The 23985-nt window shown below is 40.5% G+C and overlaps 1 protein-coding gene across 5 annotated transcripts in view; it reads left to right on the forward strand.

Annotated features, from left to right (window-relative positions):
• Nucleotides 1–23985, forward strand: part of TRIM44 (tripartite motif containing 44) — a 117402-nt gene that overhangs the window by 20686 nt on the left and 72731 nt on the right. The gene's annotated exons all lie outside the window — the stretch shown is intronic.

Consider the following 23985-nt stretch of genomic DNA (forward strand, 5'->3'; position numbering starts at 1 on the left):
AAGGCATCAGAGATACCATCAGCTTAATGCTGGGGACTGGAACAAGCTCAGGCCTATCCAGTTGGTGTTCAGTACTAGCATCTTGTCACTCCCCCACTTAACGGGAGCCAGCTGCCACTGTGAATACTTTTGTCCTCATGACCTGGAGTCTGGTCTGGGAAATGATTTAAGCTTCCCAGCTTTCTTTGCAAGATGTTGGGGGCTGTAGGATTGATATTCTGGGAGATGCCATACCAGGGTTGTGGGTGGACTGGGAACTGAACGTGCCGGAGGGATTATGACTAATGTAGCCTCCCTTCTCCTACTCAGGCGTTTGCTGTGGCACTACCCGGTACTGGTGCCAGCTGGCTTTGCCTGAGAGTCAAAGCCTTTCACAATTAAATAGGGAAAGGAGTGTGATTTTATTTGGCTTTTTATACTGTCTTTTTTTTAATTAAAAAATTTTATAAGGGGAATAAGACTAGCATTTCTTGAGCACCTAATAAGAGCCAGGCACTGTGCTAGGAGCCTTACATACCTTTTTAAAAAATTGTGGTAAAATATGCATAATGAAATTTCCCATGTGAACCACTTTTAATTGTGCAGCTCAGCAGCCTTAAGCACATTCACATTGTTGTGCAGCGTCACCACCATCCATCTCCACAACTCTTTCCATCATCCCAAACTGAAACTGCACCCGTTAAGCACTAACTTGTCATTCTCCCTCTCCTCTTACACACTTGCGATCATTGCAATAACCTTGTAAATTAGCTTTTATTTCCCATTTTATTGATAAGAACACATTGGGGTAACTTTTGTCGATTTTCTTAGCTCAAAGTAGAAAGACCTCCCTCCCCCAAAACTACTTATATGAAAGTAGTTTTCCTTTAGTGAAGATGAACCAATTAATTATTAAAGATAACAGAAAGCTTTTTTTTTTTACCAAGTTTCTCTGGTTTCTGGGACAACAGCTATCCTGAAGGAGACAACTGTATTTCCTCTTTCTGCCACACCCACATGCTTATAGACAGTGAAGAGCAAGAGAATGTGTACAGATTACACTGAGTGGCTTCTGTGCATGATGATAATACAGGTAGAGGGCTTTGGGAACCTTTATGAATGCACATAGTGCCTCTGATGGGAAACTTGCCAGAGCTGAAAGAATTGAGTAGTCCCCATGAGAGCAACATGTGGAAGCCTCAGGATTTTCCTATGATGCATCATAAGCTAAAGGATATTTGTTAGGACCTCACTTGATCTTGGATATGTTTATACACACTCACCTTTCTTTCATCTTCTCTTTGTCTTGCCCTGGATAATTTCCCACCAGTCTATTTTATTTTCAAGCCGCTTTCTAGCCTAACATATGTGTACGCCATTTTTACCTGGAGCCAGCTTGAAGAAGGACCATCATAATTGCAGGATGACTGTTAGATCACAAATAGGGGATGAAAAATGGGACACTTAAATGCATAATTTCTGCAACAAAGAAACTTTTCCCAGAAACAAATTGGTGTCTTCCAAAAGAACTCATTAAATTTTTAGTCTGTTCTGTTTTCCCTCCAAACCCCACCATCCTTTTTTTAAGTTGGCTTATTTAAGAAGAGCAGAATCTCCTAGGCTTTATGACCTGTCATTTTCTGGCACAGCAGCTTTACATAGAAGCACTGACTGAGTCATGGAGCACTGAACTGCCTCACTTCCTCTAGAATTCCCTAAAGCCTCACAAAGCTTGATTAGTCCAGACACTGAGGTCTACTGGGGACTGAGTTAATTTTTACCTCTGAGTTTTGCCAGAGAGGAGTGGAAGATGCCTAGATTAACCTTTTATTAAATTATAAAATAATATATGCTTATAGATTAAAAATACAGCTATCCATAAAATATAGCTATCCATAAAGGAAAAATAAAAAAATACAGCTATAAATAAAATAAATAAATAAAAAATACAGCTATCCATAAAGGAAAAGTAAAATGGATTTCCCTTAAATTAACCACTATTAACAGCTTAGTGTGTAACCTCCTAGACATTTTTTCACGTGGAAATACGCTTCTAAGATATTTTACGAAAATTATACAATAGCTGTGGTTTTATTACACAGAATATCTTAAACATTCTTCTATGTCAGTAATATAGACTTCTTAATGAGATGCCTCATTTTGTCCAAAATATTTGTCAGACATCCTCTTTTCTTCAGAGCATTGGTTCTTAAACTTTAGTGTTCATGAAAATCGCCTGGAGGACTTACTAAAATACAGAGTGCTGGACCCACCCCCAGAGTTTCTGATTCAGTGTGTCTGGGGGAACTAGAAACTGTGCTGGACCTTGGTTATTTTCCTGCCATCTTGTGTTTTGGTTTTCTTCGTTCTTTCAGCAAATAGCCAGAAGAGCCCTTGTAAATTAAGTCCAAATGATTTCAACCTTGAAAAAAATGAAATACATAAAATTCCAGGCTTAGAAAACAAATAAATTGAGCTGAGGGAGCAAAGGAGTAAGAGAGGGGAAGGGAGGTAAACTGAGTCATCAGCTCGGGCTCCCTGAGAGGACAGGGTTCCTTTAAACAGCTATGTCCAACAGAGAAATAGCAAAGCCAAAAAAAGGGAAAGGAGTCCTGGTCAGGAATTAGGAGGATGATCAAGGCCGTCGCCATGGTCCAGGAGTGGGCTGAGTTCTAAAACCAGAGGAGCAGCAGGAGACATCAAATCCCAGCTACTAGGGGTGAGCCCAAGGACGGGTATGAGAGCCAGAGATGGTTGGTAAATAAGGCACAGGTCCAGATGAAATGGTGTGAGTGCATGTTGCTGTGGTGAGCCCTGTTTTAAAGGGGGCAGACCTCCAGGGATCCAGAACTTGTATACAGTGGAAATAAATTTTTTTTTTTTTTCGGTACGCGGGCCTCTCACTGCTGTGGTCTCTCCTGCCGCGGAGCACAGGCTCCGGACCCGCAGGCCCAGCGGCCATGGCTCACGGGCCCAGCCGCTCCGCGGCATGTGGGATCCCCTCGGACTGGGGCACGAACCCGTGTCCCCTGCATCGGCAGGCAGACTCCCAACCACTGCGCCACCAGGGAGGCCCGAAAGAAATTATTTTTAATGACAGTCTTTGTTTAATTGGAAGTGGTCTATTAAATAATCCTAATGCGTTTGACTTGATCCAGTTTGCAAACATTTTTTTGCAGCCAAACTTTTCAGAAACATCTGTTGCACAAAGCAGCATTTTAGTCGCTAGATTTCTTATATTTATGCTAGACTTTGGGGAAATTAAAAGATGTAGTTAATCAGGGATATGTATGTGTGTCTGTGTCCGGACTTGATTTTTAGGAAATTTAAAGCATCTGAGTTCTTTACAGCTTTCCTTTGTAGTGACTATGCAATTATCTGTCATAGTTTACCCAGAGGAAACTGAAACTTAGAAAACACATTGATTTCCTTCCTTTCCTTCCCCCTGCTCAGTCTCCCAGAAAGTGTTGAACTAAAGTATAACATGCTAAGCTCAGTCTAACTAACCTCTCATTACGCAGTTAATAATAGCCATTTTCTCTATGATATATTGATTGCTTTTCTCTCCATGTAAGGTGCACCATTCACTGTTTCCTATAGCTGGTGTGTGCTTGAAACAAACAGTTAAAACCATGTTTGTGTATCTCAAATTCATACTAATTTATTAAGAAGTTATTCTCGAAAAAGCATCTTAAACTCGAGCCAAGTGGTTTACATTATTTTCTGTGACTGGAGTGGGATTAAACATAGGATCTAATCATACTAAGATTGTCTAAAATATAATCAGGTTCTTTTCCTTATTTTCTTCCATCTCTAAAGGTGTTCTTACTGAAGTATGAAACCAAAGAATTGTCTAGCAACATGAAATTAGTTAAATAGAACTGAGGATTGTTTTCTTGTTTTATTTTTATTTAGCATTTACAGAGCATTTTATAATTGCAAGAGGACCTTACAGACCTTTTTAATAGCCGATATCACTGACGTGGAACATAGCCCAGTCCGTCACTCCAGTGCTAATCAGACTATTGTTAAAATGGTAGGTTTTGCATGTACAAATAGTAATGGATATAAGCAAAACCTAACTTGAATTCTTGGTGTTAGTGTCCTGTTATTCACCTGGGTCAGGTCAGGCCTTGTGCTGGTCCTTGTCCTGCCGCAAGATAGAAGTATTCACTGGGGCAGTATTTATTCATCCTTCTAAAGCAGAGAATTGAGATGCCTCAGTTATGAAGTTGGTTCATTCAAAAGTGTTTCTTTGGTTGGAAGGTTATTAGAATTACTGACTTATTTCTTTTCATTTATTTATTTATTTGGCTGCGTCAGATCTTCGTAGTGGCATGTGGGATCTTTCGTTGCGGCACTCGTTGCGGCACTCGTTGCGGTGTGTGGGCTTCTCTCTAATTGTGGCGTGCAGCTTTTCTCTTCTCTAGTTGTGGCGCGGGCTCCAGAGTGCGTGGGCTCTGTAGTTTGTGGCAGGTGGGTTCTCTAGTTGAGGTGCGTGAGCTCAGTAGTTGTGGCGCATGGGCTTAGTTGCCCCGTGGCATGTGGGATCTTAGTTCCCCAACCAGGGATCAAACCCGTGTCCGCTGCATTGGAAGGAGGATTCTTTACCACTGGATCACCAGGGAAGTCCCTGTTGACCTATTTCTTCACTTTACATAAAAAAGAAGTAATGTTGGAAGACATGAATTGTGTTTATTTTACCTCTGTATCCTCAAGCCCTACTAGCGTGGTACCTAGTAATAGCTATGCATTATCTATTACAGCAACCATATGAAAAGAAATATTATTTGCCCTGTTTTATGTATATGCAATCCAAGACTTACAGGGATTAAACAGCTTGCTAGTAAGTGCTAGGAACAGGACTGGACTTCAGATTCATCTTCCTTCATGTTATTCACCCCCACACTGTTGTTGAACCCATGGGTAAGTTGATATTTATACATATAGCCTGTCATCCCTAGCAATATGACTCTTCACTAACTATTTTTCCCTCGCACCCTTCTTTTACCTCCCTTACTGGATCCTGCAGCCACAGCTTCCCACAATCCTAGAGTCCCAGGACTGGAGAAAATATGGGGAGATGACAGAGGATCCATGACAGCCCCAGAGCATTTAGCCCTGGCCAAATGGAGAACTAAGGCAAGTGCTTCAGTAGTTTCACCTTATGTATGAAGGACACCAAATGGGAAAAATACCAGTGCTTTCTCAGGTCCAGTCTAGGCTCTGAGGCATGGAAATCACCCAGAAGCAAATGTGGCCCCTTTTCATCCTCTGTAGACACTTGGGCAGCAGGAAGAGGAGAAACAAGCTCTTTGCCCTCCTTCACCATCTCCCTGCCTTTATCAAAACGAAACAATTTCCCCTTTTCCCATTCCCCAGTTACAAAAGTGATACATGTTCTTCGTAGAAAAATGTGGAAAATGCAGACAACTATAATGTAGAAAGAAGAAATCAGCCAATCTTCTGCTACCTGCAGTAGTTTGTAAACTTTCAGTACTTTTTTCTAAAACTGAGGATTCTTGAGCCTCACTCAGAACATCTAATTTGGTAGTTCTGAGTTCTGCTTTTTTAGTGTGCAGCCTGGTGCACATGGTTAGTACTCCATACTTTGAAACACACCAGTGAAAAAGCTGCTTAATATTATGGTGCTTTGCCTTTCAGAATGAAGAGTCCTATTATTCTATATATAATTGACCTCTGAACAACATGGTTTGAACTACACGGGTCCACTTACACGAGGATTTTTTTTCAGTAGTAAATACTATAGGGGCTTCCCTGGTGGTGCAGTGGTTGAGAGTCCGCCTGCTGATGCAGGGGACGCGGGTTCGTGCCCCGGTCTGGGAAGATCCCACATGCCGCGGACCGGCTGGGCCCGTGAGCCATGGCCACTGAGTCTGCACGTCCAGAGCCTGTGCTCCGCAACGGGAGAGGCCACAACAGTGAGAGGCCCGCGTACCGCAAAAAAAAAAAAAAAAAAAGTAAATACTATAGTATCGAAACTACATGATCTGCATGCAGTTGGTTGAATCTGTGGATGCAGAACCCAGAACTGTGGGTGTGGAGGAATCCCATAACAGAGGGCTGGCTCTTAGTCATACAAGGACTTTCAACTGCATAGAGGGTCAGAGGGCTGGCTCCCCAACCCCAGTGTTGTTCAAGAGTTATATAACTATTATTCTATGTGTGTATATGTATAAAACTATATATAGCTATATATACACACACACACACACACATAGTTTATGTCCTGCTTTTTTCACCTAACATAATTTCTTATAAATACATACATTTTATCATTTGAATCCACTTCTATCTTTGAACCCCAATTTAGGAAACTCAAATCCTGAATGCCAGTCTGCCGTTATTGCCCAGTGGAACCTTTACATAATAAGGCATTTCTCTTTTCTTCCTAATAGCATAAGCAGATTCTGTGAGTTTGTTTATTTGCTTTTTGAGGCAGGCATGATAGTCACAGTCTAAGGTTATGCAGGCACAATGGAAACTGAGTTAATGCAAAGTCAGATACACAATCGTGTAGTCAGCTTCAAGCTATCTGTTTCACAGCATCTACCTCCCCACTGGTCAGGGTATCTCCCATCATGTGACAGAATGAATAAATGCAGGGCACAGTGGGAAGTCTGAAGCCATTTGCTCCAGGCCCTCCACTTTATAGATGAGGACACTGAGGTGCCCGGGTAGTAAAGGTTCTTGCCCAAGGTCACCCAGGCAATTACAGCAGAGCTCAAGAAGGTCGACAGCTTTTAGGACTATAGCTCTGTAGTTTTCCCAGTAAAGAGAAGTTTTGTCCATTTGACAAGGATGTGGAAAAATTGGAATCCTCATAAATTTCTGGGGTGGCGGGGATGTAAAAAGGTATAGTGACTTTGGAATATGACCTGCCAGTTACTCAGAAGGTTAAACATAAGCGTTGCCGTGTGATCCAGCAATTCCATTCTGGAGTATATACCCAAGAGAAATGAAAAACATACATCCACACAAAAACTGCACACCAGTGTTCATAGCAGCATTATTCATACTATCCCTGATGTGGAAACAACACAACCAATGCATGGGTGAATAAAATGTGGTATATCACACAGTGGAAGACTATTTGGCAATGAAAAGAAATCAAGTCCTGACACATGCTGCAACAAGGATAATCCTCAGAGACATTAAGCTGAGTGAAAGAAGTCATTCACAAAAGACCTGATATCGCGTGATTCCTTTTATATGAAATGTCTAGAATAGGCGCATTTTTACAGAAAGAAAGTAGACTCGTTGCTTGGGGCTGAGGGAGACGGAGGAGTGGGGGCGGCAGGGACTGCTGCTGGGCATGGAATTTCTGTTTGTGGTGATAAAAATGTTCTGAAATTGACCGTGGTGATCGCACAACTCTCTGAATATACTAAACCCCACCAAATTGTATGGTAATGTGAATTATATCTCAGTAAAGCTGTTGAGAGAGAGATTGCTGTCTGAATCACTTTTTTCAGGGCTTCACTTGAATTGTCAGCAGTGAATAGTCCTTTTTCTTTCTCCTCTCCTCTTCTAGACAGGAATGAGATTGAGAAATCTAATGTTAGCCTCTGTCAGGGGGAGGCAGTATTTTACAGTTATTAAAAGCTCACTGGGACCGATACCCTCCAGAGTTGATAACTATGCAGTCTTGAGCAGATCCTGTGCTTAACCTCTCCATTTCTCAGTATTTTTGTTTTTTCAGCTGCAAAATAGAGGATAATAGTACATCCTTCATAGGGTTGTTAGGAAGATTAAATGAGATAATCCATTTTAAATGCTTAGGACAACATCCTGTAAATGATGGCTGCTGCTAGCTTTCTCCTTGTCCTGAGACCCACCCCACTGTTTCCAGTAGAAGGGCAAGGGTACATGGGGGTAGTTTCCCCCCCTCACCCCCTCCAGGAGTTTAGGAGACCTTCTGATACTGGTGGAGAAAAATAAGCCACCTGTTCATAACTAACTGGATTCTGCACTTTGATCAGTTAACACTTCCCGGGATTAGTGACACTTAGAGATTTCAGGTTTTAAAGGGCCATTGCTACCTCTTCGAGTGAGTGACATGCAAATAAATTGAGTTGAGTTAAATCTCCATAGTTGAGACCCCTAGGTGTTGCTGCCTGGCTGACTGACACTGTGGGCCTTGCATGGCCGCCTTGCCTGTTGTTGGTTCTGTGTCTATTGCCCATTCAAGTCAAGGCAAATATATCTGCCTTGGGGAGTGTGCAGCTGTGTGTCCCTATATTCCCAATGGAAACAAGAAATCAGTGCCTAGAAGCAATTATGTTTATTGTTAGGGAGCAAACTCTCTAGTTAGCAAAACTGCCTGGTGCCAAATTAAAAGAAAAATAAAGAAATTAAGAGCCACAAAAGAAATCGCGTGTGGCATTTAAGAGACACATTAGGAGATATAGCCCCACTTTAAAGTAAACACCACTGAGATTCTGGTTCCCCTCCCTACTTTCCGTTTCTCTTCGGCTTTACCCTTTGGCTGTTCTCTTTCTATTGGAGCCCCAGAGCTCCTAATTGAAGCACCGTCCAAATCAACTCTAGGCATTTTAAAACTAGGTGGACATGGTCTCTGAGCTGCCTAGTGGGCTGGAGCATTGTTAGAAATCAAAGGGATTGAGCTTTAAATGGCTTAATAAAATGAACACATTGTGATGTCCTTCTCCCCCGCTCCAGCTCCTCTCTGCACTGACAGGAGCCTTGATAATTTACTCTTTGCCAGAGCTTAAAGGGCTTATTACATGGCCAACGTGAAGAAGGGAGTGGAGCTGTCAGGGCTCCCCCATAGCAGCCACACTTCACGTTTCCAGTGTAGGATTGTATTTGACATTTAATTTAGGAGCCTGGGTAGCTAGATATAGAACTTTTTGTGATAATAGTGATAAAAACCACCCAGTTTTATTTAAGGGTCTCCTTCTTTCCTGTCCCCCTCCCTCCCCTTTTCCTTTTAGTTCAAGCTCTCATTCAGCTAGGAAATAAAATTCAGGTTTACTCAAGGAAAAATGTGGGGTTTCCCTTTTTTGATATCTTAAGGCTAAAGCTACAGAATGCAACCTCAGTCAACCAGGTCTGTGTGTGGATGCTTGTATGTATGTATGAATGTAAAATTCAAAAACTGGCCTCTCCCCTGATTGCCTCTGCATTTAGCCAAAGGGCAAAATCCGCCAGGGCTCTGTGGTTGTGTAGAACACTTCCATGCAACCCGTGATCCAGTTGATCACCACCCCATTGCTGAATGGCTTTTGTTTACTTCTTTAGTAGGTGAAACAGATTCTATGATATCACCTTAATTCCTAGCTCAACCTGGTTAATTAGACATTTATAATCCCCATTTTACAGGTGAAGAAACATTTAAGAGGTATATTGACTTGTCCAAGGCCACAGGGCTAATGATGGCAATAAATTGCCTTTCTATGACTGCTATATGGAATTAGTAGAAGTTGTAAGAAGTTATGAACTTTTTAGTTATAGAAGATGGGTTGGCAGTAGTATACAAATGTAGAGTTTGTTCAGACTTTTAGGGAAAAAATGTTAGATTGAGTATGCCATGCTTTCCTTTACTTTTATGTTGAAAGAGCACAGACATTGGAGCCAGATGACCTGAGTCCAAATACTGGCACTTATTACGTCCATCATTTGATGTGTCTGAGCCTTCAGTTTCATCAATAAAATGAGACAGATACTATGTTTTTATTAATGAGTATCCTGAAAATGGAAACTTTTGAGGAGGAGATAAGAAATGATGGAAGATGATTGGTATCACAGCTTTTGATGGTCCAGAAAGTATTTTAGAAACTGTAGTTGTTTAACAAGCCCTATGGTTCTTAGGTTAGCAGATTGTTAGCTGCTCAAGGGGGTGTAGTAGGGTTTCAGTCGGCTAAAGAGAGCAAATATGATAGAGGCAAGTTTGAGGTTGGGGAGCTGACTATACCTCCAGACTCTGCAGGTGCTGAGGGGCAGGGTGTGACCTGTCCTTCCGGTGCTTTGCTTCTGTGTTGTGGAAGTGGACTGCATCTGATCTTATCAAACTGGAAAAGGCTCCCTCACAGCCTGTGGCTATCTACTGAAACAGGCGCTAGGAGCCTCTGACATCCATGCTCTTCAGTGCCTAGGATGTGTGAGGAAGTCCTTCCTGTGTTCCTTTGGGAAATTTGAATCTGTACTCCCAAGGGCGTAGGTTCTCTTTCTCTAAGAGATCTGTCTGGGGCTCTGTATCTGAGAGCTCGGTGGGTACCATAGGAAAACCCCACAATAAGTGCTCACAGTTACTGTTATCTGGACCAGCAGAACAGTTCTGCTGATGTGTCTTACGTTCCCAGAGAGTACTACGTTCTTTCCATGTATTATTTTGTGTAAACTTCACAAAAATATCTATGAAAAAACTTTCACCTTTCTGAGCTTCAGAAGCATAGAGTTAGCAGAGCCAGTACTGCAGTCGTTGTCTGTCACCACAGACTCCACCAGCTTTACTATTCTGACCCTCTGTAGCAAAGAAGACTCAGAAAACATGAGACCTACATCTCAGTGCCCTTTCCTGACTATTCTTGGTGGCAGGCAGCTGTTTTGGTTTTGTGGTTTCTGTAGTATACAGATAGCTGTGTCTTTGCAGGAAAGGTGTGTGGCTAGAGAACTGGAATGGAGGTGAGGGGTGAGTCTTGTTTTAATATAATTGCTTTAATCTTCAGCGGATAAAATAGGCTTTCTTTGTATAGTCAAGTCTGAGAGGTTTAAAAATAGTATAATTTCTGTTTAGTTGCCCCTGAAGCTTTCAGTGGCACCTTCTACTTCCCACTTCCTACACAATAACTTCTGAAGCAGAAGCTGTCTTTCTATTTTATACAAAGGTTAAGGCAGAAAGAAAGCTAGAAAAGAAGGTGGAATAGAAGCTCTCACTCATATTCTTGTTTGTTATAGGCCCTGGGTGTCTCTGGGGACCCGTTCTTCTACTTTCACATTTCTACAGGGAGCACCCAGAATTTTTTTTCTTTTCACTCAGGAAAAGTGTTGCTCAGAAGTTTATAATTGCTTTCTTTATTGCCACCCTGGGGTCACGCAGAGAGAAGCGTCTTAAGAGTGAGCAATAGTATCCATTCAAAGTGAGCCCAGCATCCCTCTTGAACTGTTCTCTGGTGCATCCAGATCAGTGCCATGACACTGGGTTACACATCAAGTTGTCATGGCAATAAATTCATAGCAGCTGACAGCATGAACAGGCAGTCCTGGGAGGAGACAGTGCTTGGCAATGATGACACAGCCATAGTGGTTAGATCTCCGTCTCTCATACTAGGGCTCCCTGTCAGTCTGCTGTGACTGTGTCTCTCTCAGATGACTGTGGCACACAGTAGCTATCCACTTCACAGCTGATTAGTAGATTCAAGTGTTAATTAGGATCTTTCAAGTCCACAGCCTCTAGGAAACATAGTCCTGAGCCTCTAGTGCTCTGTGTATGTGTGTGTGCGTGTACATGTGTATTTATGTTTGTATGTTGAGGAGGGAAAACCATGAAAGGGAGGCAGTCCAGAAGAAGCATATTACAGGGTCATATGCATGAAGCTGGTAAAGAACAATAGGGTACTTAGGCTCAAGTACCAAAATTTATAGTCTCAGGGAGAAGCACGCTGGCAGAAATAGAGGAAGGCTGGAGTACTCTGACTGAAATATGGGGTTCCTATCCAAGGGAATGTGATTCTGAAAGTCAAAGGTACAAGCCAAGCCAAAGACTATATAAGGCAAATCTAAGGTCTAAACACGAAGAAGGAGAGCTTGAAGAGCACATATAGTTACTAAGTCTGAAGAGTGAAAGGTGGGATTTGAGGTCAACATTAGGAAACCAAGGATTCAGGGCCAAGTGGAGATGAGAAAGGAGAGAAAGCTGGCCTGGAACAAGTTGGAGGTAGGATCAGAATCCTAAATAGTTTCTTCAAATCACTCAGAAGCTCTTTGTGTCTTAGAACTGTGTTTCGTCAAATTAGTGGTTCAAGTGAGAGTGGGGCTGGGTTAAAGGGTCTAGGTTGCGGGGGGCAGGTGGAGCTTAAATGGAGCATTTGAGTCTAGAGAATGGATATAGTTATTTAGTGGGGAGTGGTGGGAAAGGGGTGCAAGAAGGGGTGTTCATAGGTAAAGGGGGAGGCTTCTTCAGCCAGACTGTGGTGGAGAGGCAGGTGCGGGATGGCTTCTGACACTCAGTCAGAGGTGTTGACCGCTATGATGTGCCAGACCCTAAGCAAAGATGTTTTAATTTCTCCTCCAGATATTAGGTCAAGGCACGTATTATCTAGTGGAGAAAATAAAACTTGATTCCAGAGTTTAGAGCCTGGATGATTGCCTAAACTTTGGTATCGTTAAGGGGGAGAGGGGAACAGGACAAGGTTTGAAGGGAAGATATGAAAGAATAGTGTTGTGGTTAGAAGGCAGATTATGTAGTCAAACTGTGTGGGTTCAGGCTCCACCTTTGCCACCTACTATGTGTGTGAATTTGGGCAGGTTTCTTATCCCCACTGTACCTCAGTTTCTTCATCTATAAAATTGATATAATAATAATTGCTACCTCATGGTATCATTGTGATGATTAATTGAAGTAACACATGTAAAATGCTTAGAATAGTGCCTAATATGTAAGTACCCAAAATGGTAGCAGTGACAGTCATGAGGAGGAGGGAGAGGATTCAATTTGATGCTTGATGGTTTAAGTAATAGGAAGGTATCCAGGTGGAGATACACATCAAAAGGAATGGTGAGACTAGAGACCTCAAGAGAAAATCCAGGCTTCGGAGCCATCTCCATGGAGATGGTAGTTGAATTGCAAAGACGGGATGAAACTGCTAAGGAGGAGGTCATAGAGAAAAAACAGTTTTGTACCCAGAGGACATTTAACAATGCCTGGAGACCCTTTTGGTTGTCATAATTGGGGGTGGAGATCAGTGCTACTCTCTCTACTACATAGAAGCCAGGGATGCTGCTACATATTTTACAGTGCACAGGACATTTCCCCACAACAGAGAAATACTGACCCCGAATGTCAGTAGTGCCAAGGTTGAAAAACCCTCAGAGCTTCTCAATCGCAGCTCTCTGGAGAGTGTGTATAAAATTGCAGGGATGAAGCTGATAAACAGAAGGCCGGGGAAGTCCAAGGTCATAGAAACCATGGGAGGAGAAAAATTAAAGACTGAGGGGTATCAGCAGTGCCGAATGATACAGACAGGTCAGTAGTGAGAGCAAATGGAGTTGGTGAATAGTAGACTCTTTAGTGCTGGAGGAGACCAGGCAGCGGGCTTTATGTGACTTTCTAAATAAGGTTGGTGGTTAAAAGTAGGAGAGGAGGCAGCATTGCCATAGGAAAAGGGTTATTCTGCATTCTTCTTTACTTCTTATTTTGACTGTGTTACCCTAACAACTTCTAGGTCAGATTCCTAGTCCCCTGATGCCCCCTCTTGTTTTAGCAACAAGTGTGATTAGAGGCAAATCTGGATTAGTGAATTAGTTCCAAGAGTATAAAATTTGTGCAGCTATATCATTTTAGAGATAAAAGGAAGATTGAGTTTAGCTTTTCATTTTTAATAGCTCAGGAGCCTGAGGCCCTGAGAGATTCAGTGACTTGTCCAAAATCACACAGCTGGTTGGTTCTGAAAACATCCACAGCTTCTGACTCCCCATTCCGAGTGCTCTCTTCTGTGCAAAGTTGTTTTCTGGTGGTCTCGTAATGGTTCTCAGAGGCTCAGTTTCCTTTTCAGGAGGAGGTTACTAGATAGAGTGGTTGTCAGAGCCCTGACCTGGAACAGGCTGACCTGAGGTGAATCTTTGCTCCATAGCTTACCTGCTGCGTAACACTGGGCCAGTGACTTTACCACTGTGGGCTTCAGTTCCCCTACCATAAAATGAAAGTATTATCGCCTGCCTGAGGATTAAATCAGAAACACGTCTGTGATGGCACCTGGAACACTGCCTGCACGTGGTCGCTCTTAATATCTTCATCGTTATTATTCATAAGACCGTATCTTTGTCGCAGATTAAAAGGCAAGAGAATGTCCAGTGACAGGAACCAGGCGAAAGTTAGGCACGCCTTCTGTTTCTCCCCACCTTGCTCCTAACTCCATCTCCTACTTTGTGATAAGAGCAGTATCATGAGGGTTGGTGCTGCTGTGGTTATACAAGGTCTTGAAGCACATGTCTCTCCAGTATATTGTGATGATATCTATTTGTCATTGATGAGCCTGGTATTTCTCAAAAGTAAATGACTTCACACTTCAGGTCACTCATTGGATCGGTTAGACCTTTTTCAGAGTTTTTCCAGACACTAAACCTGGCTCTTCTGAGGAGCTCCAGGATGACTGAGGGTCCCATAGAGGAATCTTCAAATGGCAGGAGCAGCACATGCTAAAAGTGCTTAGTTGTTGTGGAAGCCATTATTTTAACGTAAGTTGGAAAGGACTTTTAAAAACCTTTGATTTGTGGTAGAAAAGGGGAATCAGATTAGGAAGGAAGGGTCTAGTATTTACTGGGAAGGCAAAGAATAAAATGTTGACATGTTTGAGACTAAGGTTCAAGCAGAAGAATTGTCCTGCCTGGCCCTTTGGATGCTCAGCCCACCCCCAGACCTTCTCTAGGCTCCACTTCAGTGGCTATTTCGTTTTCTGTTTTAATTGTATTAACTTTTAAAAATAGACTTTATTTCTTAGAATAGTTTTAGATTCTCAGCAAAACTGAGCAAAAAATAGCATTCCCATATGCCCCCTGCCTCCACAGATACAGCCTGCAACGTCAGTATCCCACACCAGAGTGGTGCATTTGTTACAATCAGTGAACCTGCATCATTATTACCCAAAGTCCATAGTTTACATTAGGGTTCACTCTTGGTGTTGTACATTCTATGGGTTTGGAAAAATGCACAGTGACATACTATCTACCACTACAGTATCATACAGAATATTTTCACTGCCCTAAGAATCCTCTGTGTTCTGCCTGTTCATCCTTCTCTCTCCCCAAACCTCTGACATCCACTGATCTTATTACTGTCTCCATAGCCTTTTCTAGAATTTCATACAGTTGGAATCACACAGGTTGAATTCTTTCATTTAGTCATATGCATTTAAGGTTCTTCCATGTCTTTTCATGGCTTGGTAGCTCTTCTTTTACACTGAATAATATTCCGTTGTCTGAATATATCACAGTTTATTCATCCATTTACCTACTTAAAGACATGTTGGTTCTTCCAAGTTTTGGCAGTTGTGAATAAAGCTGTAAACATCCATGTGCAGGTTTTTGTGTGGACCTGAATGTTCAACTCCTTTGGGTAAATAGCAAGGAGAGTAATTGCTGGATCCCATGGTAAGCGTATGTAGTTTTCTAAGAAATTGCCAAACTGTCTTCCAAAGTGGCTGTACTATTGTGCATTCTCATCAGCAGTGAATGAGGGTTGCTCTACATCCTCATCAGCATTTGGTGTTGTGATTGTTCAGATTCTGGCCATTCTAATAGGTGTGTAGTGGTATCTCAGTGTTGTTTTAATTTGCATTTCCCTAATGACATATCATGTTGAGAATCTTTCCAGTGCTTATTTGTTACCTGTATACCTTCTTTGATGAGATGTCTGTTCAGGTCATTGGCTCATTTTGTAATTGGGTCTTCTTATTGTTGAGTTTTAGGAGTTCTTTGTATATGTTGATAACAGTCCTTTATCAGGTGTGTTTTCTTCCAATCTGTGTCTTGCCTTCTCATTTTCTTAAATGTCATTCTCAGAGAACAAGTTTTTTAATTTTAATGAAGTCCAGCTTATCAATTATTTCTTTCATGGATAGTACCTTTGGAATTGTATCTAAAAAGTCATCACCATACCCAAGGTCATCTATGTTATCTTCTAGGAGTTTTATAGTTTTGCATTTTACATTTAGGTCCATGATTATTTTGAATTAATTTTTGTGAAAGATATAAGATCCCTGGCTAGATTCTTTTTTTTTTTTTTTTTTTTTGCATGTGGATGTCCAGTTGTTTCAGCATCATTTGTTAAAAAGAGTGTGTTTTCTCCATTTGTATTGCCTGTGCTTCTTTGTTCAAGATCAGCTGACTGTATTTATGTGGATCTATTTATGGGCTCTGTTCTGTTCCACTGATATAGTTGCTTGTTCCTTCAGCAATACCACACTGTCTTGATTACTGTAGCTTTGTAGTAAGTCTTGAAGTTGAGTAGTGTCAGTCTTCTGACTTTGTTCTTTTTCTTCAGTATTGTATTGACTATTATGGGGCTTTTACCTCTCCATGTAAACTTTAGAATCAGTTTGTTAATATTCATAAAAAAACTTGCTGGGATTTTGATTGGGACTGCGTTGAATTCATAGATCAAGTTGGGAAGAACTGACATCTTGACAATTTTCAGTCTTCCTGTCTATGAACATGGACTGTCTTTACATTTTTTTTCTCCTTTGATTTCTTTCATTTTAGTTTTCCTCATATAGATTTTGTATATATTTTGTTTGATTTATACCTAAGTATTTCATTTTTGGCATACTAATATAAATGGTATTGTGTTTTTAAATTCAAATTCCATTTGTTCACTGATGGTATGTATAGGGAAGTGATTGACTTTTATATATTAGCTCTGTATCTGGCAACTTTGTTATAACTGCTTATTAGTTCCAGGAACTTTTTTTTGATGATTCTTTTGGATTTTCTACATAGATGATCATGTCAGTTGTGAACAAAGGCTGTTTTATTTCTACCTTCTCAACGTGTAAACCTTTTATTTCCTTTTGTCTTTTGAAAAGGAGTAGTGAGAGGAAACATACTTACCTTGTTTTTACTCTTAGCAGGAAAAGTCTATAGTTTCTCACCATTAAGTATGATGTTAGCTGTAGATTTTTTGTATATTTTTTATGAAGTTGAGAAAGTTCTCTGTTCCTAGTTTGCTGATGGTTTTATCATAAATAGACATTAGATTTTGTCAGGAGCTTTTTTTGCATCTACTGATATGATCATTTGATTTTTCTTCTTTAGCCTGTTGATGGTAGATCATATGAACTGGTTTTCAAATGTTGAACCAGCCTTGCATACCCAGGATAAATCCCACTTAGTCGTGGTATATAATTCCTTTTATACATTGTTGGATTCGATTTGCTAATATCTTACTGAGGACTTAACTTCTTTTTGAGCCATATTTCTTTTAAACAATTACTCTTCAAGAAAAGATAAGTGTTGCACATTACTATAGAAAATTTGGACTTAAAAGTAAAAAAAAGAAAAGTACCCTTAATTTCAGCACTCAGAGATAACCACTCTCCAACATTTTGGTATATTTCTTATAGTCTTTTATAATACAAATAATAATACAGCAGCAGTAAATATCATATTACTTCATTGAGTGCATACGTGAAGTAACTAAGTGATAACTGAGGTAGAGATCCCATGGTACTCTTAACCAAATGAGGAAAGGAGGTAAAGAAGATACAAATGACTGCTTTTGTCTAGAGGCTGCTGATGAAGATGAGAAAAATGGTTTGGGAAGAGATTAAATGTTCATTTTAATAACCTTTTCTCTACCCTTCTCAACACCCCATTGTAAAATCCAAGCAATCCAGGCTTCTAACCATGTTGTCAGGAAAATGTTTGCCATCCCTCAGAATGTTGGTAATAGAATGTAGTTCACAGTTTTTGTTTTTTTCATAGGTCTTACCTGCTGTGTTTCTAGCCTGTTGGATAGTTTTCCAAGCCTTAGGAGTGGACAGTTGTTTTATTCACAAATAATGGCTCTTCCACTCATACACAAAAGACACAGGAAATGGGAGATCCAGCCATCCACTGAAAAAGGACTCTGTCCTACTTGTTGATGAAGCTCTTCCCTTGTCTGCCCTCACTGGAGCCTGGCAGAGGTTTACAAGGAGCTCTCTCGAGGTAAAATGCCAGAATAAATCCCAGGCTATACAGAAGGCTTAACTTTGAAATTTCCTACCTGGAAGTTTCCATGGACACTGGCATGCTGAGAGGGTGCCATGCTGTGGGAGTGAGGACAGATTGCAGCATTGAAAAAGTTCCATTTTCTGCTTTTTTTATTATACTCTCTTTGAATAGTAGCCATTCAGAAGAGGAAAAGGGGAGTAAAAATGGACTTTTTCACCTTTGGGGAGGTATTTAGCATCTTCACACTCTATTTCATGTACTTCACAATTTTTTTAGTCATTTTTGGAATGGGCTCCTTTAAAGTTACTTGCAGGAAATTTGGCTAAGAGAACAAGTATTTCTGAAAGCTTCAATCATTGTAGACTCAGATGCTTTTCCTTTGTGTAGCTTCCTGCTCCTGACTCTGTTCCATCTTTCTCAGTTCATCCCAGCAATGTTTTTCTGGAACAAATCTTTCTTAAGCCATCATGCTTTCTAGCTATTATGCTTGTTGTTTTTATAATCTGCCTATAATAAAAATGTAAATAAAACCTTGGTTTCCTAGAGGCCAGCTAGCTAGGAGGTAATGGCTTCCAGCCTATGTCAAACACATTGAATGCTGGTGTTTTTAAAGTACAAGCTCTTAATTCAAGGTTTTATGTGTTTAATTATGTGTGTGTTAATATAAAGTGCCAGTCTGCATGCCTCTTGGGTCTGGTCTAGCTTAGAAATATTAACTATAAGAGCATATAGAAAGTACCATGGAATGAGACTTAGCTCTTCAAATGTATATCCTTTATCCCAAGATTCACTTAGGGGGAACAACATCCTAGTGGGGATAACAACAGAAGCAACCTGTTAACTAAAGAAATATCTCAGTTAAGAAGAAATAAATATGAAGAACCTGAAGCAGGCAGAAAGGGATCATTAGAGGCAATGTGTTATGGCACACATTGCTATAACTACACTGACTAAACCAGAGGAAAGTTGGTTTCTAAACCATACTTTGTTACTGTACCTCTCTGGGACCTTTTTTTTCCCAACCTGTAAAGGTGGACTCAGCTCTAGCAAGAACTATCAGATGTTCACTAGTTAGTTCTGACAAATCACAAATAAGCTGCTTATTTTTTCAAATTACAATGCTGTATTTAAGTAATTTTAGAAAATGCTATATTTAAGTAATAGCTGCTTTTCACCTAATGCAACCATAACGAAGGTATGTCAACTTGCTTACAACCTAGGGCTTTAAAGTTTTAACAACTTAGGGACCAATCAATTGACCAAAGAGAACAAACTCTTTTTACGGTTTTGTTTGTGTAGAGCAGTGGTCCCCAACCTTTTTGGCACCAGGGAACAGTTTTGTAGAAGACAATTTTTCCACAGACTGGTAAGGAGGGAGTGGTTTCAGGATGATTCAAGCACATTACATTTATTGTGCACTTTATTTCTGTTATTATTACATTGTAATATATAATGAAATAATTCTACAACTCACCATAATGCAGAATCATTGGGAGCCCTGAGCTTGCTTTCACTTGCCACTCACCAATAGGGTTTTGATATGAGTCTGCAAGCAATTGATTTAGTATGGTCTCTGTGCAGTCAGACCTCTCTGCTACTGATAATCTGTATTTGCAGCCGCTCCCCAGCGCTAGCATCACTGCCTCAGCTCCACCCCAGATCATCAGGCATTAGATTCTCATAAGGAGCTCACAACCTAGACCCCTCACACGCACAGTTCACAGTACGGTTCGTGCTCCTATGAGAATCTAATGCCGCTGCTGATCTGACAGGAGGCGGAGCTCAGGCGGTAATGCGAGCAAGGGGGAGCGGCTGTAAATACAGATGAAGCTTTGCTTGCTCACCTGTCCACTGCTCACCTCCTGCTCTGCAACCCGGTTCCTAACTGGGGGTCTGGGGACCCCTGCTGTGGAGGGCCCAGGTCCCTCAGGTGCGATTTTCCTGGGGAGCACTACCAGTGCCCTAGGAAGTACTTCAGGGAGGAAGGGGAGATTCTTCTTTTAACCGGAGTGGTTTTACTTTTGGTTCTATTATACTTTGGGGTTCTACATTAAGACTTTGTTTGGGGCAAGGGAAGTTCTGTGGCTTTAAAAAAATTTGACAGGGGCTTCCCTGGTGGCGCAGTGGTTGAGAGTCCGCCTGCCGATGCAGGGGACATGGGTTTGTGCCCCGGTCCGGGAAGATCCCACATGCCGCAGAGCAGCTGGGCCTGTGAGCCATGGCCGCTGAGCCTGCGCGTCCGGAGCCTGTGCTCTGCAACGGGAGAGGCTACAACAGTGAGAGGCATGCATACCACAAAAAAAAAAAAAAAAAAAAAAAAATTGACAGTTACTAGTAGATCCTATTTAAAAAAAGGAACCTTTTACATCACCAGTTTTATCATTCTGTGATATATCCAGCCTTCTCTCTTCTCTGCTTGTGAAGAATTTTCTCTGTGGACATAACTCGTGTGTGGTATACTCAAGAGTATGGGACTGTCACACTCACCTTTGGGGAGCTGTAGGATAGAGGCTGAAGAAGTTCTAGGAAACCTAGTCAAATGATGTCAGTGGCTCCCAACTAGCAGGTGCTGATGCACAGGGCCTGCTGCTCCTGGAGAACTGTGAAGTTTATAGCAGGATGGAGTTTTAATGATGAGGTAAAATGAAACCTGAAAGGGAGTTCTGTAAGCTGTTTCATTCCTGCCATTGGTAGGAGTCATTTCTGCAGAGTACTCAACCTACCACTTGCCTAATCCCCCAGGGTGTCTCTCCTTTGGGCTCTGGATTTAAATAAGTGCCGTGACCCCGAATTTGTTCTTGCCATTTTGAGCTAGGTTGGAGAATACCTGTCTGTTGATGAGTAGAGAACTGGGACGAGAAGACAGCATAAAAGTTTTGTAGAGTAAATTATTCTGCTTTCAATTCTCATTTGTGGCCTGATCTGTATAAAAATAAATTGCATAAAATAAGGGTTGAAAAACCTGTGTAAAGTAAAGGAAAACAGAGAAGTTAATTTTTAAAAACCATGATTTATGCACCTACTGAAGTGTAGTCCCCACCTTTCCTGACTGTAATGTCAGCTTCCTAACTTCAAATCACATGTGTTTGTGATGTCTAGTAAAATAGGTTGTGAGTCAGTTTTTATTATGCTTTCCATTTGTAGTCACTGGGAAGAGCTTTTCTTAGGAATTCAGAAAAGGTCATCCCTTAGCTAAAACTTCCTAGGTTAGTCTCTGAGAGAAGTTCCTAGGTCTTATAAGACCAAATTTATTTCAAGGGTAGAGATCCAGGTCCACTGATAAATGATCATCATAAAGCATAACAGCCTTGAAATATGCACACTAAAAATAAAAAGGAATTATATAAATAAACACAAATCACAGTTCTCAATCTGATAAAGAACTTGCCGGGACATTAATAACATTTAACACTCCCCCTCCCCTTTTCTTTAGCACCAGGGAGAGTACCTGCAAAGAGTATATGAATTCATGAGGACTTATGTCACTTAGTCACTTGATATGTGAATGGATACATGTCCTACAGGCCTTATTTTACATTGACGTTTTTACGGCAGTGTTACAAAAGACGCTTAAAGTATCAAGCCTATTTCAATTTTTAAGAGGCTAATAAAAAATGGCCTTATCTTACCCTCTCCTTTAGTCTTTCTCTTTCTCAGTCTCCTTTTTAGGTTTTCCCAGTTAGGCTTCTCTTCTGACAGACTGTTATAGTGAACAGAGCACCAGACTGGGAGCAAGAAGATTGGAGAACTTTGTGTCTCCTAAAAGATTGCAGCTGGGTCTGTTTCCTTATCTGTGAAAGAAAGGGGTTCACTTAGATGACAACTACTTTCTCTTTTAGCTCTAAAATTCTCTATTGGCTTTTGTCCTTTGGTCTACTGTTCTACCTCTTTCCTGTTTCCTACCTCAGCTACTAAATATGCATAGTTGTTTAAAAGTACTCATAAACACGGTTATGAGGAAACATTAATAAGTGTAGTTATTGGCAAGATGTGGAGTTTAGAAGTTCTTATTTTGGTAGTTTCTCATTTTGTTTGCCTTATGCCCTAGCCAAATACAGCCTAGAGTCATATTTTAATTATTTGCATAGTTGTTGTTGCAAAATAAAACAGTAATATATTTTCACCCATCAGAGAGTAAAGATTTAAAGACTTGATAATATCCAATATCAGTAAAGGTGTAGGAAAATGCTTACTTTCACACATTGTTGTGGGAATGTAATTGGTGCCTCCTTTTTGGAGGGCAGTTTGGCAGTATCAGTCAGTACTTTTAGAATATATATAAATTAATTCAGTGACTCCAAAGGTTTCTAAAGAAATTCATGTACGGATATTAAGAGGTATAGCCAATGATGTTCATTGCTGTATTGTTCATAAAAGCAAAAATCTGGAAATATCGTGTATTTCCATTAAGAAGGGAAATATTTAATGGATATATTTTTCCTTTTCTCTATATATATTAATATGCATATCTGTATATACCTGTATCATACAGACATTAAAAATAATACAATGAATGAATTGCTCTGTATGTACTAACATATTTTAAGTAGAAAAGCAAGACACAGAACCATATATTCACCATGATCCATTTACATAAAAACAACATAATTGTCTGTATACATACAGGTATACCTGATTTTACTGTGCTTCACTTTATTGTGCCTTGCAGATACTGTGTCTTACAAATTGAAGGTTTATAGCAACCCTACATCGAGCAGTGCTATTTTTCTAATAGCATTTGCTCACTTCGTGTCCCTGTGTCACATTTTGGTAATTCTTGTAGTATTTCAAACTTTTTCATTATTATTGTATTTGTTATGTTGGTCTGTGATCAGTGATCTTGATGTTACCATTGCAAAAAGATTATGACTCGCTGAAGGCTCAAATGATGGTTAGCATTTTTTAGCAATGAAGTATTTTTAATTAAGGTATGTACATTTTTGTAGACATAATGCTATTGCATACTTAATAGACTACAGGGCTTCCCTGGTGGCGCAGTGGTTGAGAGTCCGCCTGCCGATGCAGGGGACACGGGTTCGTGCCCCTATCCCGGAAGATCCCACATGCCGCGCAGCGGCTGGGCCCGCGAGCCATGGCCGCGGAGCCTGTGTGTCCGGAGCCTGTGCTCCGCAACGGGAGAGGCCACAGCAGTGAGAGGCCCGCGTACAGCAAAAAAAAAAAAAAAAAAAAATTAAAAAAAAAAAAAAAAATGTTACAAGAGACAAGGAAGGACACTACATAATGATCAAGGGATCAATCCAAGAAGACATAACAATTATAAATATATATGCACCCAACATAGGAGCACCTCAATACATAAGGCAACTGCTAACAGCTATAAAAGAGGAAATCGACAGTAACACAATAGTAGCGGGGGACTTTAACAACACCTCACTTACACCATTGGACAGATCATCCAAAATGAAAATAAATAAGGAAACAGAAGCTTTAAATGACACAATAGACCAGATAGATTTAATTGATATTTATAAGACATTCCATCCTAAAACAGCAGATTATACTTTCTTCTCAAGTGCGCACGGAACATTCTCCAGGATAGATCACATCCTGGGTCACAAATCAAGCCTCAGTAAATTTAAGAAATTTAAAATCATATCAATCATCTTTTCTGACCACAACGCTACAAGATTAGAAATGAATTCCAGGGAAAAAAACATAAAAAACACAAACACATGGAGCCTAAACAATACATTACTAAATAACCAAGAGATCACTGAAGAAATCAAAGAGGAAATCAAAAAACACCTAGAGACAAATGACAATGAAAACACGATGATCCAAAACCTATGGGATCCAAAAGCAATTCTAAGAGGGAAATTTATAGCTATAGAAGCCTACCTCAAGAAACAAGAAAAATCTCAAATAAACAATCTAACATTACACCTAAAGGAACTAGAGAAAGAAGAACAAACAAAACCAAAAGTTAGCAGAGGAAAGAAATCATAAAGATCAGAGCAGAAATAAATGAAATAGAAACAAAATAGTAGCAAAGGTGAATAAAACTAAAAGCTGGTTCTATGAGAAGATAAACAAAATTGATAAACCATTAGCCAGACTCATCAAGAAAAAGAG

This window comes from Mesoplodon bidens, assembly GCF_964165515.1.
Source record: "Mesoplodon bidens genome assembly, chromosome: 7".
Taxonomy (NCBI): Eukaryota; Metazoa; Chordata; class Mammalia; order Artiodactyla; family Ziphiidae; genus Mesoplodon; species Mesoplodon bidens.